Below are 18,818 nucleotides of genomic sequence, written 5' to 3'. Positions count from 1 at the left end.
TTCGAATTAAGTACCTTATTCTTAATAATTTACACACTGGAAAGAGGAAACTGAATATTCAGAACTATGCAATGTCTATAAATGCTTTACATAAATTAAGCCACTTAAGCGTTCAGAACCAATCAAGTTTATGTCTACTAGTAGGCACCAGATAAGGTAAACTTACTGCATATATAGAAATTAATGAGTACAATTTAGGTCACTTGATGATAGCTAAACATTAATATAATCAGAATGAGCCTGCACCTATACAAATATCATTGATAAGGTTCTGTGGCATTTCTATATTAACCATTTGAACGCCAAGAGCACCAAAAAGCGTCATTATCATTACTAGTCGTGCCAACATGAGTGTTATGTTATGGCTTAAGCTCTTAAAGTAACCTTCACAATTTTAAGTAAGGTTTGTTTAGGTACATTAGCTCGCGTTCGCGTTAGTAAAGCGTACAAAGGATTAAATGCATTTTATAGCTATAACCAAGTATATAGCTCACATTGGCTCACAGTCATGAAAGGAATTCAATAATTCCCTATGACATTTTAGTAAGTAGGTACCCAATACTAACTTTGTGAGTAGTGATAGTGATATAACTTCGAGTACTTTATAAATAATTCTTATCTCTTCATATTTTAATTACATCACTTCTTATCACAGATGTTGTATGCTCTTTGAAGAGTAGACTGACTTAAAATCTCATCTTCTTTTACCTAGTTTCACATACATATAATTAAGTATAGCACCCTTGTGGTGACTCACTTATCCTCTTTGAAAATTTATAAGTACCTATATTAAGTACATATATAAAATGTAAAGTTAGTATCATAATATAATTTTATATCAAAATGTATGCTTTACTAAATACCTCTCTCCTCACAAGTGTTAAAATAAAGGGTGTACTACATAATTAATTAAACACTCGTAATATAATAATATTACATATACATAATAACTACATGTATAATCACATTGGCTTGGCGTCTTCCCACCACCAGGCGATAACAAACACGTCTCAATATTATTATTAGGTTCCGAATATCGGTACAGTTGTTTAATGACAGCGTAAGAGATAAGAATTATTTATAAAGTACTCGAGTAGTTTTTATTTATAACTCCCAATTATTAACAAATTTGATAATAATTATCTAGTAAAGTAAGGAGTTGCAGGAATATAACAAGGACAAGACCTTTCTTATTTCCAAAATCTCTCGGGATTAAGTAGACGAATATTGTACAAATTCGTTATATCACTATCACTACTCACAAAGTTAGTATTGGGTACCTACTTACTAAAATGTCATAGGGAATTATTGAATTCCTTTCATGACTGTGAGCCAATGTGAGCTATATACTTGGTTATAGCTATAAAATGCATTTAATCCTTTGTACGCTTTACTAACGCGAACGCGAGCTAATGTACCTAAACAAACCTTACTTAAAATTGTGAAGGTTACTTTAAGAGCTTAAGCCATAACATAACACTCATGTTGGCACGACTAGTAATGATAATGACGCTTTTTGGTGCTCTTGGCGTTCAAATGGTTAATATAGAAATGCCACAGAACCTTATCAATGATATTTGTATAGGTGCAGGCTCATTCTGATTATATTAATGTTTAGCTATCATCAAGTGACCTAAATTGTACTCATTAATTTCTATATATGCAGTAAGTTTACCTTATCTGGTGCCTACTAGTAGACATAAACTTGATTGGTTCTGAACGCTTAAGTGGCTTAATTTATGTAAAGCATTTATAGACATTGCATAGTTCTGAATATTCAGTTTCCTCTTTCCAGTGTGTAAATTATTAAGAATAAGGTACTTAATTCGAAACCTTAGCTCATCGCATGTGTTTTAACCAAAATGCAGATTTGTGTGTTTATTTAGTGATTTTACATTATTTGCAATAACTGTGCGGAACCATGGGGTCCCCGACCTTTTGCCGGGCACCCGTGGGCCCAAAGCAAACAGTGCAGAGGCCCTTTAAGAGGGACCTATTTCATCCAATGCTAGAGTCAACACTTTGTCGAATTTATTTTATATTTATGTATACTTATCCTCCTTATGAACTAAGGATAACTGTAACATTTCTATATCAAATATACGCAGAATTGTCAATTATTTTATATTCTGAAATTATAATATTACTGGATTTGGGCCAGTGTGCTTTTGTATACTATATCTCTGGCCTACGATATAGGCTAGTCTATTAACATCCCGCCTCCTGGAAGGCAGTATACAGACTTCTTAGATATATATTCACGGTAGCGCTAAGTGTGTGGACCTAGTTTTCCGACACTTGACTGCATGAGATTATTGTGAACATTTTTTCAGGTCTCGAGCAAGAAGGGTACCTAGATAGGTTGAGGTCCTTAAATTGTGGATTTGTTAGGAGCAAGACACAGACGGGGTGTAAATTAATTAATCCACCATGTTTCAAGAGATTTTTGTTCATTGATGCCTTCAGGTTACACTGTACAGACAGACTAACACTTTGGCAGAGTTTTGCTAACATATAATAAATGACTGCATTTGTTTGGGTGTACATGTTCCACATCAAAGGCATATTTATATATTTCAATCTATTTTTGAAAAGTTCGCGTTTCAAAATAGTTTCGCCTTTTCGCAAGGCGTGCTCCTGTTTCCCTATTTTATTGTGCAAAGCGAACAGTATCACAATGTTATAATTATGTATAAATAGAGAACTAGAGGGTCATGCCCTAGACGTGACCGCCCAGAAGTTGTGCTAGAACCGTTCGTGCAAACCATTCAGTCACTGTTTTTAAAAACCTTTTTGTAGTGGGTACATTCCACGGTCTTAAATTTGTTAAACGTGTAGTATCAAACTATGACAAGTCATGATAAGTGAATTAAGTGATAACAGTATCTAGTCGGTGCATAGAAGCACTTGCCCTTGAGGTTAGGGCATGGGTAGTTTAAAATAGACTTAATCCGTGCATAGGAGCACTTACGATACAGGTGGTTTAAAACTTCCTGGGCCACAATACAGACACAAGGTGTAAAATACATAATTGATAAACGCCCGTCAGGCCAGTTTTGTATATTTTATTTCAAACATGCTTGTGCAGCACCGCCAGCACATGATAATTTCCCTATACCATGGCAGTCAGGGATATAATAGTTAAATAGGTAGGTAACCTTGGTCATGTCGTGTACATAGGTAGATACTCGTAACTTAACGTAACATGTTAACTGAAAGTCTAGTGCTCTCGAGGCAAATATAATTTATGCAACTGTGAGCTGCTCTTACATTGAGACCATATGTATTTATTTCTAGTCTGCCTTAGCAGGCCTAGACTTCAAAGGTTTTTTAGATATTCATAGGGCCGTTAATCGGACCCTTTGTACACCTTGAGCAGGCTGTTTGTTTCACACCATGAGAAATATAATTTGAATTATATTGTAAACATAGCTTATTTCAGAATGGAACCGTAAGCACTGTCGTGAGCTTACATAGTCTGATTAAATTAGAGTCCACAGATTGTCTGGACCTTGGTGGATTGACCACTCCTGATTCTAATTATCAATTTTCTGCCTGGGCTTATAATCGAAATTAGGTGACTAAATCTCTTAGTATTCTCTATGCCGCCCAAGTTATGAGGCTAAGCGTCTCCAGACCACAATTTTATATTAGGGTGCAAAGATTTTTTCATCTTTAAAAGAAAAATGAGTCGAAATAGGCCTGGAATCTTAGGTTACTTTATACCTTATAATTTTAGAAATGTAATGTAAATGGAAAGCAATTTTCACTTTTACCACAGTTAATTAGCCCAATTTTGGGCTTAGCCAATAGGGTGTTTGGGACCCTTTTAGAATAGATTGGTAAACAAAAATGAAAACTAATAACAAAGCCTTGCCTATTTCGACTGATTTTGTTAGAACCCTTTTTATTACTTTCTCTAAAAGGAGATATTTACAAATTCATTTTTGTAATATTTTTCTGATTGTGGCTTACTTGCTCGCATGTGTTATGACCATATCATTTATATTTCTGTGAATATGTCTGACATGCCTTGCGCAGGCTTACATAGGTTATAATATTATCATCAATAACTTGACGTCAGTTTGTGAATGAATCAAAGATTCTTTGGCACACCTTACGCAGGTGGAGACATGGCAGGCTTGCGCAGCCTTAGATAGGTACATAATATATTGGTTTCATCTCAAATAACTTGACGTTAGTTTGTGAACGAATAAAAGATTTTCTTAGGCACACCTTACGCAGGTGGAACCATAACAGACGTAGGTTTAAGAATATCATTCAAATCGAATACCCTGAGTTTATGGGTAATATTCCCTTAGTTGCGGGTTCCTTGCTCGACAAGGTGAAAGGCTTTATGCAGGCTTTTACAGGCACTTTTAGAAAGTGTCATTCACGGTGACGCGCAGATTTTTCAAAACTAAACTTTAACTCTTCAGTTAACTAATATAATTTGACAATATGAATCAAACCATGCGTCTTCGTCAATGAATCAATCTAAAGATTCCCGTATCGTTAATGCCAAGTGTACTGTTTATGTAGGTAGGTAGGTAGGCTTAAGAATTGACCCTCTTGTATGTAGTTACGTAACGAATTAATAATCAAGTTATTCAAATCCAAAATAACACAAGCACATATAGCAACTACATGCAAGAGTTATTTTCCTTAACCTTTTAAGCTGTAAGTACCTGCTAAGTTATTTATTTAAGTAGGTACCTACATTTTAACCTACCTACATTTTAACATTTTTTTCAAAATTAAATATTTAGTTGGAGAGATATAAGTTGGTAGATCAAGAGTGAAATACTTCACTATTTCGCATGTCATTCCTGCGCAGAGCCATGCTAATCTCTCTCTATGTCTAGTCAGATTTAAGTTTATGTACTGCCGAAGTACTCACTTTCCACAAAAATAAATGCAATGTTTGCGATGTAGGTTTGTTCGTTACCTTGTGTCCCTCAGAGCGGAAATAGAAGCCCCGCGAAGGCGGGGCTTCGTCGACTCCTAAGCGGGTATACTTATTTATCAGCAATTTAATTCACAAAAAAAAATATTTTTGCAATATTATATTAACCCGGAACGGGATAAAAAGACAAATTGCTGATAGATACTTGGGCAGATAAAACCTGCACGTCTATAAACTTCTACCTCAATACATAGGTTCTACTTAACACGTATTAACTATCCGATCCTTTCGTATTCGAAAACACAAATCACTTGAAAACTGAAGGGTATGCCTCCACACATCACCATTTAAGTATTATAATTTCAACCGTTATTATACACACACAAAGATTTAAACTAACAAGACTCGGAAGAGACTTAATGTAGGTATCAAATTAAATTCTAATGGTGACACGTGCACGCTTTACCAGCTCGATGTGTTTTCTAACATATGTGTTTTAGTATTTTCATTGGCATAGCCACGGTGCGCGCAGGTAGCCTTTGAAAACACTTGCACATCACTATTCCGGATCGTTTTTATTTGCTAGATAGTTTATCGGACAACTAAATTTAAATATTTATTTCGAACGGCAAAAACCGTTAGAAACTGTTTTTCAATATAGTCAGCTAAACTGGGGTACAAATTCAAAAACTCACCAGCAGTTTAGCTTCACGACCTTCCAGATGGAAAAACAGCAAGCCAATGACTTGAAAATTTGCCTTGTTTAACTGTCAAAGCAACCTGCCTGAGTGGTGGGAGTGTGGGAGAGAGAAGGACTTATATGCTAGAAAAGGACAATACGACCGACTACGCAGTGTTGCCATTCTCTATATTATTATTAGGTTCCGAATATGGTAAGTTATTTAATTAGCGTTTTATTTTTGTGTAAAACGCTGTCATTAAATGACTTAAATGACAGCATTGACATTACAGACTTTTATCGTGTCTATGTTCTTACCGGCCAGACCCAAATCAAGGCCTATCAAAGAAGCCAATTGACAAAGATTTTTTTTTATTTTATCAAGGAGGGTAGAGGCACGTCTACCCAGATTTTATGAACATAGACAAAGACAAACTGAAATATAATAGATAATAATATACATATATCAAAAAATAAATAATAATTTACATATGACTACTTCATAAAATACAAATCAAAATAATTTGATTTGTTCCTAGAAATCGTATCTATAGACAAAGCCAGTTCTAGCAATGTTGCTGTAGTAAAATATTTTGATGTTAATTACTGGCAATCTCGTCTGGGAACGGACAACACATGTACAAATTTTGAAGGGTCACATCGTTTCAAGGAAGTCAATAGGCCTTGATCTGGATCATACACATTTTATAGCAAATGGATGACAGATGCAACGAAAAGTGACGTGGTTATTTCCATACATTATTTTAGTTTCGTTTGGTACTTTCTATAAACGACTGACAATATACTTACTATACTCTTTGCGACTGACACATGACTATATGTACTTCGTTATATTTAGCATTAGAAAGAAGGAAAGCAATTACATTCTGTTAGTTTCATAAATAATAGTTACTACTTGCGTAGCGTTTTTCAATAAAAAGACACGTCATGATTGTTTACCATTTTTCTAATGAAAAACGAGGTAATATACCTCGAGGCACCTAGATGAGATAATTTTTTCTTTTGTCTTTAATACCTATTTATTATTTACAAAACGACCATTGTATGGCCCGTTTTAAACCATTTACTTACACAACAAGCGACAGGGTGAGAAAATTTCATCTGTTCGCATTGTTAGAGCTCCTCGTATTAAAGTAAATTCTAATATATGTAGTGGATTCTACTATATTTTAACCGACTTCAAAAAAAAGGAGGAGGTTATCAATTTGGCCATTTTTTTCATGTATTTTCCCTCATAACTTCGTCATTGGTGAACCGATTTGTAAAAAATATTTTTTTGTTTGTAAATATTATAGTTCCAAGTTGATCCCGTTTTTATCAAATTCCAGTTCTGATGCTGGGATCTATGAGGAATCCAGGGAACTCCTCGAATCTTATAGGCATACATATATAGCGATTTTTGTGTTGTAATCTGGTTGTAATCAATAAAGCAAATATTTACGTTCAGAAAAAGTGACATTTAATAAAATGGAACTGCTGATGATGATGAAAACGGAACTCTTTAACGATGCATAGTTCACTTTGGCGATTTGTCCTCTTGGTTAAGTTTACTAAGCCAGTAAGATGTATAAAGAATAGAATAGAATAGAATAGAATATAATAGAATTGATTTATTCGTAAGCACAAACAATCGGTACAATACATTATATAAAAAAAAAACATAAAATAAGATTAAAGTGCCACGAAATGGCCCCATCTCAGCATGTTGCTGTTGGCTTCCAGCGCTGATCTTCCGATGAGATATAAAGAACATTTTTATCAAGGTTTAGTCTGATGATGGATTGCATGAAGGATTGAGGGAAACCCTCAAATCTTATAAGCGTACATACAGCGATTTTTGTATTTTCATCTACAAAAACCAAAAACTTTTTTTTTTTATAAATATTATAGGACATTCTTACACACATTGACTAAGTCGCACAGTAAGCTCAAGAAGGCTTGTGTTGTGGGTACTCAGACAACGACAATTAAAAAGTGCCATTTGATAAAGTGGAACTGCTGATGAAGACTTGAAGTCGGTTTTACTTTTTGTTAAGTTTATTTAGGTTACAGCCGCCAAGCTTAAATGGGACTGGGCCGGACACATCTGCCGTATGCCAAACGACTTGTGGGCCAAGAAAACTACCGAGTGGACACCAAACATAGTGCGGCGGCACGGCAGACCTAGAAGGAGGTGGCGGCACGATCTCGACGTCTTTCGGAAAGATTGGCCTAATATTGCCATAGAACGAGACGCGTGGAAGAAAGAGAGGGAGGCCTTTGCCCAGCAGTGGGACACAACAGGCTAACAAATAAAAAAATATTTAGGTTCACAGATTTTGAATGCCATTTGTTCACCAACACTGAACTTTAAAAGCGTTTTTTTTTTCATTTACTGGCTACTGAGCGCTATCTGTTATTGACTGCTGGTATTCAAAATATGCTCTCTGCTTTACCGATCGAGTCAGCAAGTGCAGACTGTTATAGCCGCAAATGCTGTTGTACGGCTTTTCCCCGCAGACGGATTAGGGCACACTGGCCTTACTTAATTAAATGCATTCAAGCTATTTAAGATGTTGAGCGATCAAAAACCCTATGAACATGTTTCTAAATAAGCTCTTAGACAGAAATTTTTAAAGCCAGATGTCGATGACAGCTAAAGAGATAAAAAAAACTATTTCCATTAATTTCCGTTTGTTTAAAAATAAATGGCGCCAGTACTGCACATGACTGGAGAAAAAAAAACCCGGCCAAGTAAGAGTCGGACTCGCCCACCGAGGATTCCGTACTTTTTAGTGTGTGTCAGCAACAGATAATCATCTGTGAAAATGTTAACTGTCTAGTTATCACAGTTCATAAGAACAGCCTGGTGACAGACAGACGGATGGACGGACAGTGAAGTCTAAATTAACAAATTAAAACTGCTTTAGGGTTCCGTACTCAAAGGGTAAAAACGGGACCCTATTACCCTATTACTAAATAGGGTCCCGTTTTTACCCTTTGGGTACGGAACCCTAAAGCAGTTTTAATTTGATAATTATTTAGAAACCAATTGACTGCAATTCAATCATTCATTAAATACGCCAAAACATAAAAGACGACAACTCAACTCAACTTTTAACGCGCAAAGCGGTAGAAATTTAACAGGTATCGGTAAAATATCAGAAATCCTCTATATTTTCTCTTCAACCTCATAATTGGTGCCTTATGGCTATTTCTACATAATTTGTACGTAACGTACAAATAGCCGTGTCAGATAAACGTCAGTCCATACAAAAGTTTGCACAATTGTGCAAGATTTTCGGCAGAGGTAAACTCTTAAAGGCTCCAGTTATTCAATGCTCTAAGATAATCCCGTTTATTAAGCGAAAACTTTTGTATAACCGCCGGAAACGGATCGATAAGAAAATGCCATCAAACCATGGTGTTGAGCGATCACAAGCGATAGTCAGCAACTTTGTGATTAATGATCCAACTGTCATTCAGATCAAGAAGGGACGTGATTAGCGGGAATTTTACCCCGGCATTCACTTAGCGCCACTTGCACCATCCCACTAACCCGGGGTTAACCGGTTAAAACGTTAACCAAAAAAAACACGTTTGTTGTTTGGGAGCCCCACTTAAATAATTATTTTTATTATGTTTTTAGTATTTGTTGTTATAGCGGCAACATAAATACATCATCTGTGAAAATTTCAAAGCTTCAGCTGTTACGGCTCATGAGTTACAGCCTGGTGACAGACAGACGGACGGACAGACGGACGCGGAGTCTTAGTTATAATAGGGTCCCGTTTTTACCCTTTGGCTACGGAACCCTAAAAAAGAAAAGTCGAGGCGAGACTCGAACTCATGACTCTGGATCACTAGCCCATCGCTATACCCACTGAGCTACCGAGACTTCACTCGTTTTAGTGGTCAACGTCAGATTCTCAAACATGCGCGGAAATATTGCTTTTATGTTCATGATGATAGGCTGTGAAACGTCATGGTGGTGTTTTAGTGAGACGGGTATAGATTTCCATACAATATTACCGGCCTAGGCAGACAAAATAGCCCCTTGCTGCACGGTGAGTTTTATTTCCCGGCTTCGATATTTTTGAAAGTTTATTTTACGAATACTATCCACTAAAGAAACTTTGTGTTATCAATATAAGGCATACAAATCCACGAAAAACTTATGAGATATCGACTCCCGTTTCTTGTTATGTTTATGTTGAAAAAACAACTCCCAAGGGTTCACATCAAACATAATAAAGGGTTCTCAAACTGTGCGTCACTTCACTACGCCTGGAACTTGCTGCGCCTAGGAATCGAAAAGTAAAAATGTATCGGAATGACAGATGCGACAAAAATCACTTCATCATTTCCATACATTATGTAGGTTTTTAAGTTTGAGATATCAGTTTAATTTAAGTTTCAGTTTCGTTGGCGTTTTCTATAAACTAAGCTATCTTGAAAAATAACCGAAACCTATACCAACCTATACCTAATCGGTCTGATTCGAACTTTAAGATACGTCAAATATTACGACTAGCGATACGATATGGATTAGATATGTCAGGGTCAAAAGTGACGTTTTTGTTTGAAGAAAAGTCACTTTTGACATATCGTATCTTGTCGTAATATTTGACGTATCTTAAAGTTCATAATCATAATCATTTATTGCAGCCATGGTATTATTACAAGGTGTTCTTATTTAAGTCAGTACATACATGGACCCTACTAGGGCGTGGCAATATTTTAAAACTATAACTATAACCGTTCGAATCGGGCCGATAGTCTGTGCCGCCTGTGGTCACGTACTATTTCGAACAGTTGCAGTCCTAATACTAACACACTGCGGGACTTGGAACTTTACTCTGTCAGCCTAATCGAATCACGAATTACGCTGGTTTTGACGTGTGATCTAAACTTTGCGGGTACGTTAGTGATGGAAGATGGAATATTTGTACTGCCATAAACACTACAGGGAATATTAACCAATAGATAGCGTATTATACTGTATTTAAAATAAATTATTTTACACCATGCATGAAATAAAGCACCAGATAATTATTAGAAAAACATAGATAGGAGTTATTTTTAAACATAAATTCTATTTAATAATTCGGATAGAAATATAAAAAGTAGGTGAGTTGACCGTTACGTCACGATGTAATGTTTCATATAAATTCCATATTAGCAAATCGTTTTGACAGTTCTAAAAAAGTAACTAATTTGACTAGTAGGAAAATACCCTATTACTTTAAATATTTACCGTAATGTTCCGTGAAATTATTTTGGGAAAGCTGAGGAATGTTTCCGGACTGTTGTTCGTTACTTTTTGTTTTGCTTAATACCTATGTCTCGTACAGATTTAAAATATGTTAAAAGTAAATTTTAAAATATGTTTAAAAATACTATAAAATGTACCTACCTACTAAAGCTAAAGCTTAGAATAAATTTAAAAGTGGGAAAATTAATGTCTTGGGTGAGACTTGAACTCACGGCCTTTGCATCGATACTCCAGCGCTCTGCCATCTGAGCCACCAAGACCTCATCTATGTTATTACAGATGTAGATGTAATTTAAATATAGAACAATACCGAACAGCCACCAGCAGTAATGTTGAAATTTATTATGTAGTATGTAGGTACTTTATTCAACTTCTACGGTAGCATTTTAACCTATAAATAATAAAAATTCTTCAATATTCCCGCACGGAAAATATTCCCGAAAAGGTACATCACTACGCCCGCTCCATAATTTCTGGGTTTCTTTGCAGTGCGAACGGAAGTCGTATAAAGTTTTGGTGTCTTATTCTTTCCGCGCACGAACCGACTAGGAGGAAAAGGAATAGAAAATCTACCAGATTATTTGAGGTTTAGTGATCTCCTGTGGATTGTATGGTGTCTTAGTTTTGACAGCTCTTGCAATCAGAAAAACAGTAGCCTTACCGCGAGTTTGACACTGATGTATGTGTCGTATGTTTCGCTGTTGCGTCAAAATGACTGAGCCAATTTTGGTAAATGAGGTGTCAATCTATTCGATTTCACAACGCGCACGCGACTTAGACTACATCGACTATGAAACTAGGATGATGTTCTTTAGTTTAATTTTTGCTTTTTTTCTAATACCTACCATAAAAATATATTTTTCAGTACGACTTCATTAAAATTAAGACATGAGAAAAAAAGGGGCAACAAAAAACCCCCATTCCTTTTTATTTGTAAAATCAGTTAGACACATTGCGACCGTATCCGGGTTGAGCCGGGCTTAAGGCGGCTTAACCGGCGATTTATTCCAGTTTGCGACGTCTTACTCGCCTGGAATATGCTAAGTATAGACACTGAATAAGTTAAATACCTAGGTAAAAATAAATAAAACTAAAGCCCCTCTTGGTTTAATTGTGTACCTCAACTTTTTGTATTGTTATTCTGTTTTGTTATACTTACCGAGACAATAGTGGAAAAGTTTGTCAAAGATACTGTGTCACTTCTACTAGAGTTAGACCAAGAAAAGTTTGCAGCGATTTTGATAGCCCACGCAGTGCAAGTGTTATTTATACGTCATAATTTCATATAAGTTTGACGTTTAAAATAACACTTGCACTGAGTGGGCTATCAAAATCTCTGCAGACTTTTCTTGGTCTAACTCTAACATGCTTAGTAGATGGTCTAATATGGAAAGGGCTCATTAGTCTCATTACTACCAGAAAATGCAAGCTTTGTCAAAAAACACTCTTAAATCAGGGTTTTTGGCAACAGCCCGAGGATTCACCCATCTACGGTTTATAAAAACCTATTGATTAAATAAAATCCTTATTGGAGCTATAATTTTATTTCATTAATATTGTTATTGAGCAATAAACATGTTCTATTCTATTTTAATTTTTATTTTATTTTATTTTGACAATCATTCAAATATCAAACTTATTATGTAGGTATATTTTGAGACGGAGGATTTATTCAATATTAACTAAAATTTTTATTTTATATCTAATAAGTCTCAGTATAATACTTTCACCTTGTAAAAACACAACCAACTGCCTTTCAAGTAAATTAAAAAATAATTAAGTTTAAAACAATGATTCCATAAACTTTTAGCAGGAAAACCGTGACTTCTTTGAACTCTTCTTAAAAAGAGCTTAAGTGCCAATTAAAATTATAGTTAGTTAAGTCATTTTAGCTAAATTTTCCATCTCTGTATTCTTGTTTCTTAGAGAGAATTAGTCTCAAGGGAACCAAATTACGATTTCGCAGGGTCATTGGGAACCAAATCACGATTTCGCAGAAGGACGTTACATTTCTCCGCAAAAACCAAACGCCAATAGTAGAAAAGTATCATGATAACAGGTGCATACGAAAAGTTTCGTAATTATTAATCATTATTTACGTTTCGTTCGGTGTTTTCTTTTTGCGAATGTCACTTTAATAACTAGGCACCTATGAGTGTCCGCTAGCTGGCGCGGGTACACGGAGTGGGCGACCGTCCCAACTAGCAAATTATGTCGTAAGAAAGGCAGCATTACGTTTCTCTTTTAGCTATTTGGTCGAGACATAGATCCGTAAAAGGTCGAAAGAAGGATCCGACGACGTTCTCTCGACGTGATTTGGGCGCACTTCTTTCAGCTTTTTAGTTGAAAGAATATCGCGGGCTGCACGCACGCGGCTGCCATTTGATTGTAGGTAAAATCCGTCGCACGCGTCCGTGCCAGTTATATAACGTACTTGCTTTGCTCATACTTTTTTTTATACCACATCGGTGGCAAACAAGCTTATTGCCCGCCTGATAGTAAGCAGTCACCGTAGCCTCATACTTACTATTTTTCGTAAACCCGCTCACCCACTCCATGGAACTGCGCCAGCTAGCGGATACCCTATAGGTATATTATCTACCGGTTTTTCTTAAGACAAATACTCGGTACAGGTCTAGTAATAACTTGAACTCCCTAGTTAATTCGTACCGTGTAAAATGCAAATGGAATCTTATATTTTCATTTCCGGAAGTCAAGTTTGGAATTCTTTTCTCGTAAAAATTATTTAGCTGAAAACTTTTGTTACTTAATTGTAAACAGGAAGTTTCTAGTTTTATTGTGAAATATAAAGCCAAGCAGATTTGTAATAAGACTAAAAGTGTGATAGAGTGAATAGACAACATGATTCGGAGAACCTAGGTCTCCATTTTCAATCACTAGCTGTGCATGAGTAGTCGTTCACGATAGCTGCGTGCCGCGTACTAACGAAAAACATTTATGTATAGGTGCCATAGTGTCTGTCACTAACTGTCACTAACACTATTGATCCAAGTTGGTCGCGAATAAATGAATTTATTATTTATTTATTTTATTATTATTATAGTAAAAGTTGCTCAGTGTGACCTACACATTAACGGGTTTCAGTAAATGTTTTTCGTTAGTTTAGATACCGCGAATCTGATCGATAATATCTATACTACTCTAGTAGGAAGATAGGTAGGTCTAGTAGTAAGTATGTAAGCTGACGAAGAAAGCAGAAAAATAACGTAATGACGTGTATATATGTCAGGTTGGCCGTGTCGGTGATTACAATCCAACGCCATCTATTGTGACTGATTGACATAAATATTTTTAAACAACGCGAACAAACGAAAGTGGTATATCAAGTCAGACTAGTAGTATCAGTACTACTTCAGTCTGAAGTGCATATTAAGAGCACTATGTACAGTGTGAGGCAGCGAGCTTATTATCAATCCCGAGTATATCCGGATCTATTTGTAGATCCCAATGCAGGCGGTGCCCTGAGGCGGAAGCTAGCGAGCTATTACACCTTAGGGTTGTGACATGAATATATAACAATATTATTTTCACCTCAGCAGCTCGAACAAGGGTACTTTGCTTCTTAAAAACAGTGAGCAAAATGCGATTTTGCTCACTGAGTGAGACAAAATGACATTCTAGTACCATAGTCAAATGTCATTTCAACATGCGGGGTCTAATACAAGTTCGATATACTTGGGTTCTATTATCTCTGTCCCTCTAGGTATGTTCTCACTGCTTAGGGTGAAAAATTTTGTGTACTACACGAGATCAAAGTTATTTACATCTCGTGCGCTTTTGAATCCCTTACTACGCTCAAGATTCTAAATTACGCACTGAGTGTGTCTTAGTCAGTGAGCAAAATGCGATTTTGCTCACTGAGTGAGACAAAATGACATTCTAGTACCATAGTCAAATGTCATTTCAACATGCGGGGTCTAATACAAGTTCGATATACTTGGGTTCTATTATCTCTGTCCCTCTAGGTATGTTCTCACTGCTTAGGGTGAAAAATTTTGTGTACTACACGAGATCAAAGTTATTTACATCTCGTGCGCTTTTGAATCCCTTACTACGCTCAAGATTCTAAATTAGATTCACTCGCTACGCTCGTGAATCTATTATAGAATCTTTCGCTTGCACGGGACTCAAAATAAGCACTCGAAGAAATATCAAACTTTGATCTCTTGTTGTACAAATAACTATTAATATATGAGAGCTTAATAAATATTATATTTTCAATTATTATCGATTTCAAAACGGAAGAGCTTCTCAAATTTGCCGAGGCTGAAATTATGCCTTTCACTCGAATTAAACATTCTACTTTTCATTTCGATTACGAGGAACGTAAAATGCATTTGTATTTTTAAAAACACGACTAAGTATATATTTTTTAGTATTTCTTGAGGGTATTTTTAATTTACAATTTAGGTAAATATCGTTTTTATGAAATGGGGAATTAAATATCAGAAGGGAAATCCATTTAAAACTTTTCAATGCTTGTCGTAAAAGAATAACAAAATCGTATAGTACGTGGTCAGGAAAATGCTGTAGTGCAGAAATGAATCATTTACTCCAGACTGTTAAGAGCAACAATGACCCTCTTTCAGAGCATGAGAAATTAAAAATATATTTCATCACACTTGCGATACAAAAATTAAGTTTGAAGACAAAAAACTGTTAGTTATGGCACTAGGAACTTCATAACTCCGTAGGGAAAACGCTTTTTCTATAACTCCCGCTAAACCTGCGTGCAATTCCACATGAACTGAGCGAGTGTGATGAAATAGTAGATTGTTAACCAAGGGTTGAAAGGCACCCATTTCTGTCGAGGTAGTTTGGCGCTCGAACGCAGTGAGAGCGCCAATAGTTCGAGACGGAAATGGTGCCTTTCACCCGAGTTAAACACTCTACTTTTCATATCGAATGCGAGGAAACCAAACAAGACAAGGCAATTTCGCAAAATCAGTAATTGAAGTACGTAATAGACCTACGGCCATGATTTTTTTCCTTAGGACCTACTTGCAATCGGAGACTTTACATGTATGAAGATTAATAACCCCTAGCGAAAATCATTTAGATTGCAATATTTACGGAAACACACATTTTTTAACAAACTGCAGTAATTTTAAATTTATTTGTTCATTAAAGTATGAAAATCAGCGGGATTGCCTCTTACTTTTTAATTTTATACTTTTTCGTTCTAAAAGGCGCAACAGACTACCGGACCGCACCGCGACCTTGGTGCGCCGCACCACGTAATAACATAATAAAAGTATTTTAAATATTAAATAACAATTTAATTAATAATATAAGAATTTTTTATCTTGTATTTTATTTTATTTTCATGAATATAGTGCTAAATAACTTTAAAAACCAATTTAATATCGTACAAACGCTTAACTGTGGCTGTATAAGATTCTGCCTTTGCTCATTTACGCAAGTGTAAAGTTTAAAAAAATATTTTTGGTGTATTCCTTTTAGTTCCCGCCTTATGAAATCGAGTAAATAGAATTCAACGAAAGAAATCAAGAATAATTTGTTTTTAACAATTTAATTACATCATTTTTTATAAAAAAAAGGATCAACGTGGGGTTAGTAAAATTAAACAATTACCAATTGTTCCAGGCGAGGAAATAAAGACACTATTTTTCCATTTTGTTTCCACCCAGTTGTTCGTGGGACGGGGACGCAGAGGAGTACACCACTTTTCTGCGCTAGAGCATAAACGTATCACTTTCTGCGCACCTTTTAGAACAACAACGACCCACTTTCAGAGCATGAGATATGAAAAATATATTTTGTGGCACCCCTAGCAGCATCCATAATGGTGCGATATTATGCGCCTAGAGAGATTTACACCGAAGCTTACGGGCCTACAACCGGCTATTGAAATTTACGTCTTTTCTACGCTGAATACCTAGAATTATTGTTGGTTTCCTGTTGGATATGATACCAGGAAATGGAGGAGGAGGAGGAGGAGGAGGTTATTATGTACATGTACCTACAAATGAAAATGTGTCTGCATACAGGCAGGGCCGTCTTAAACTATGCTGGGGCCCTTGGGCACATAAGAATTTGGGGCCCTTTTGGAAAGTAAAGAACGCGAATTAAACTAACATTTTTCTACTATGGTCTTCTATTTATTATGAGTAAGTAATCAAATATACTGTTGTCTGTCCTTCGGGGCCCCCTGAGGATGGGGGCCCTGGGCACGGGCGTGTGCCCTTATGGTAAAGACGGTACTGTATACAGGGAAGTTAATCTAAATAAGGCTGTAAGGGATAATCTGAAACTACAAGAATTAAATTTGATTTATAGGATTAAATAAAAAAAATATAAAGAAATAGTGGCTAAGGCGCGAAGGCCAATTTTAGAGATAAAATATACATTAAAAATATTAATAAATTAAAACAAGTTTATTTTTTCATGAAAACGAACTAAAGCGAACCGAATGAGGTCTAGCGTGACATTGATATGCTCTTTAGACTTCCGGGAAGCCAATTCTAAGCTATCTTTTGCCATTTTGATGTCAATATGATGTCTTTGCTAATACTTACCTACGAATGAGCGAAATGTACCCAATAACAAAATGTAACTTCCAATGGGCCTCCAGTTCTTTTACCTATACCTACACATATGTAATTATATCTTCAACCAAGTCCGTTACCCGGTCAAATGTGAAGAATGATAAAATTCCTTTAACACAGTACAGTCATATCTCTCGATGCTAAGAACAAAGCTTAGCAACCTGTGGTTACCATCAGTTTGTCACTGACATAAACGCCGTCGAGAACGTAATTTACTTTCTATACATCTCGCTCGCACTCTTATATTAGTGCAAACGGGACGTATAGAAAGTAAATTACGTTCTCGACGGCGTTTATATCAGTGACAAACTGATGGTAACCGTACTGTATTAAATTCTTGCTAATCTTGCTGGTTATTCGAGCTACGAGTCGCCCTCGAGTAGGGTTGCTATACGTCAGGATTTGTCCGGACGTGTCAGGATTTTTGACCGTTTGTCCGGATTGCGGCCGGACTTGGCAAGTGTCCTCATAAAAAAGCGCGGAGAGGGGGCTACGGGGTCGGGCGGAGGGTAAGGGAAAGGTAGATCCACGATACAGTACACCGCAGCAGAGCGCAGCGCGCCGCCAGGGCGTCGTTCAAGCTATGCCAAATCTCTGTTACAAGAAATGTAAGGATGTTTAGGGTGATGTCAGGATTTTTATCAGGACAGTTAATTCTTCCACATGGCAACCCTACCCTCGAGCACGCTTGCCACCTGTCCCTGTTTACAATAAGCTGCTACGCAAACAAACATGCCTAATGCCTGATTTGAACGCTCGGCTCCGTCGGAGGTTGCCTGCCTCGTGTTGTTAAAGTCTTCGCTCGTAGATCAAACCTTGCAGGCAATAATCCGTAGTTCCCGGCCGTATTAATTAGTCATTTCAGATTAATGAGCTTGATTTTAAAAAACTTCATAAAGTTCGTAAAGTAATATGATTGGCAATTTAGGTTACAATATTTATAACAAATATACAGATAAAGTGGAAGTAGGTAATCTTTTGGTAACAGGTTCAAGGTCCGCCAAAACGTGCTCCTGTTGAAGTTTCTCGTTACGGAGCAAAACGTGTCATGCTATTTTCACTTAAAAATATGAGTGGCCCGTTTTAATATTTTTAAAGACTTGGCTTAATAAAAGTCACTTTAGTATACATCTGCAATATTAGGTAAGTATAATTATGTTACTCGAAGACCCCAAAAATCTGTGACACGCTTTTATGGCTCTACAAATAAGATCGTGTCAGATATTTTTGCGGGCTTCGTTGTGTAACATATTACTGCAGGTGACTGTATCTAGGATATAACCATCAAGCCATTAGTGTTGATGAGCGTCCGCCTACAAGCCGTTAAAACTTATATTATTACGAAACAATGCCGTTTCCTATATTAAA

At 36.3% G+C, this 18,818-nt stretch overlaps 1 non-coding gene across 1 annotated transcript; it reads right to left on the bottom strand.

The window, feature by feature from the left end:
• Positions 1-4,792: 4,792 nt before the first annotated feature.
• LOC134795236 (U6 spliceosomal RNA) lies at positions 4,793-4,896 on the bottom strand. Its single transcript, XR_010144794.1, has one exon. It is a non-coding gene; the product is annotated as a U6 spliceosomal RNA (small nuclear RNA).
• Positions 4,897-18,818: the final 13,922 nt, after the last annotated feature.

This window comes from Cydia splendana, chromosome 11, assembly GCF_910591565.1.
Source record: "Cydia splendana chromosome 11, ilCydSple1.2, whole genome shotgun sequence".
Taxonomy (NCBI): Eukaryota; Metazoa; Arthropoda; class Insecta; order Lepidoptera; family Tortricidae; genus Cydia; species Cydia splendana.
Note: the sequence above shows the minus strand (reverse complement) of the source record. Positions and strands in the feature narration are given on the sequence as shown.